Raw genomic sequence first — 2,793 nt, 5'->3', positions numbered from 1 at the left:
GGAACTGAGAAGCGCTTGTATGTGAGGAGGCGTTTGTTTGTTTTCTTTCCACGGCCTTTCGGAATCGAAGATTCCTAGCAAGTGATACTGCACGCACGCACTTGCCTTGCTTGTTGAGCTCGCTGTGCATGCTTATTGCTGATCGTTGTCTATTTCAGGGGAAAATTTATGACCTCTGTACCGGGGTCGGTGCGAGTGTCACGTGTTCACAGTTGGTGCGAGGATGGTTACTAATTTGCGGGTTTGTTATCCTATGTGGACATTAAGTAACGGATGTTTCGTCCTGATTTATTACATAAGAAGTCATATTGTCAGTAGTTCCCAAATAGATTTGATTTGGAATTGAGAAATTTTCATTTTCGAAGCATTGATTTTGTTTTAAAGCGACGCCAAACTACTTGTTCAAGTTTCAACACGTCGAAATCGTGAAAATAAAATATAACGATCAATTCCGATGTATTCGTAGTTTCACTTTGGAGTAAAAAAATCAATTCAAATACCTCAGACGGAGAGCCAATCACGGAAGTAAACGTGGCGAAATTGCTCTGCCGAAAACCGTTCGAATAGTCACGTACCGTGTAGGGTACGGAGAAAGGCGGCCGCGACAATGTTTGTCCGGTTCGGTTCTCATCGTGTAGGCAATTTCAATCCAGCGCAGTCCATGTTCATGTTTGCTTGGCGTGTAATTTGATTGGGACGTTTTACAACATCCGGTCTTTCGGTGCCGTTTTGTTATATTTCGGAATTGGCACGGAAATTCAACTCAAATTACCATCAGCTTCCGTGCGGCCACGGACTCAAGGAGCTTTGCATGCTAATGTATCGTTCTATCATCGCCGTCGTCATTATTTATACTGGTCGGCTTAGATGCCAATAAACGGGACGTAATCATTTTATCGCCACCATCGTACTTTTTTTCCCCCCGGTTTGCTTCCTTGTTATGCTGAAGAGCGCTTATCTCGTTATCATCAAAGTGGCTCTTGTGCTCTCGGTTCCCGTATTGGGTTGTATTTTCCATGAAAAGGATCAGAAGGATAATCCTTTCTAAGTGATTGTTTTGTTTCTTATCGCGTTAGGAGGACGTCGTTCTTCTCTTGGATCGTTTATTTGTTTTCTTCGTAGTCTTGTGTTGCTTGTTACTGTTCCACATTAGAGAGCCAGTTACTTTTGCAATTTCATGGATGAGCAAAGTTTACATTTGAGATTGTAGTCCTGAATATATTATAACATATAATCAGATAGAATAGTATTCAATGAAATTTGAAAATAGCTCAATTTATGTTAATTGTGGGCTGCGTGGCCGTCAATTGTCTAGACGCATGTGCTATGGAGTGCTGGTTCGATCCCCCCGTTAAGGAGGAAACTTTTCGTGATCAAAAAATTCTTCACTGGCCCATTGGGTGTTATGTGTCTGTTGTCTCATGCTAGGTGTTTAAGTGTTCAGTCTGTACGACCTCTTGTCGAAGACGGTGTTCATGTCTGTTCCTGTCTTTTCTATAATTATTCTGGGTAATAATAGATGTCCGAAAATAACATTTTGTGGCCAAATAAATTTTGTCATAACGGAGTTTCCAAAACTCTGTGCAAAGCGATCTCAAACCTTGTTCATGTTCAGTGATAGGCGACAGAAAGCTGGATTTTGTACAAGGAAATTCTGTGTGGACCATATTGTCTTGCTTCGTATCATTTTGGAATGACATTTGATCGATAGGCACATTACGTCGAATGAACATTTGGTCGAAGGAACGTTCAGTCGAAAGCAGACTTTAGAATGAAGAATCTTTGTACATTTGGTCGAAGGACACTTGATCAAATAGACATTTGGTCGAAGGCGAATTTTTGAATGAATAATTTTGGTACATTTAGTCGAAAGACATTTCGTCGAATGGCATTTAGTCGAATTGCATTAAGTCGAATGACATCTAGTCGAAAGGCCATTACGTCGAATGGAAAATAGACGGACATTTAGTTGAAAATGAATTTTTAATCCACTAAAAATACGTAGGACATTTGGTCGAAAGGACACTATGCCGAATGAACATTTGGTTGAATGGACATTTAGTCGAAAGCAGATTTTTTAATGAAGAATTATTTATTAAATATATTTGGTCGAATGACGTTTGGTCGAAAGGACATTTGGTCAAATGGACATTTTGTAGAAAGCGGATTTTTATTGAATAATATTGGTACATTTAGTGGTGGTGACTAGCCCCATGATTACTTCCGGTCTTTTACTATACTTAGTATAGTAATAGTCAAGCATTCGTTGTACATATTACTAATATGGAGGTTTGGCGTAATGAATTGTTATAGAAAATTATATAGGTTTAAACTCTGCTCCACATTATTTTTATGCCCTGATTCGGTGCGTTACTGTACTAATATCAGTTTCGGGTAGTAATGATAAGGTTTGAATTTAAATGAAATATAAATTGGGATTTGAAAAAAAAACTAAAATTGAATTGGGATTGGATTAGAATTTAATTTAGGTTGAATTAGAATTGAATTAAAATTGAATTTGCGTTGGATTGAAGTTGGATTGAAGTTAAATTGAAATTAAATAGAAATTAGTTTGGAATCGCGTCACTATTGAATTGGAATTTAATTAAAATTGGGTTAGGGTTGAATTGAAGTTTAGTTAGAGTTTAATTGGAATTGGATTGGAATTGAATTAAAGTTAAATTGTAGTTGAATTTATTCGAAATTTAATTGAAATTAGATTGAAATTGAATTGTCTTGTCTTAGCACATGCACAGTAGACTTGTTCATTTAATCATCGTACAATATTCTGTG

Source organism: Armigeres subalbatus, chromosome 1, assembly GCF_024139115.2.
Source record: "Armigeres subalbatus isolate Guangzhou_Male chromosome 1, GZ_Asu_2, whole genome shotgun sequence".
In the NCBI taxonomy this organism is placed as follows: Eukaryota; Metazoa; Arthropoda; class Insecta; order Diptera; family Culicidae; genus Armigeres; species Armigeres subalbatus.
This window is presented reverse-complemented; position numbering follows the sequence as displayed.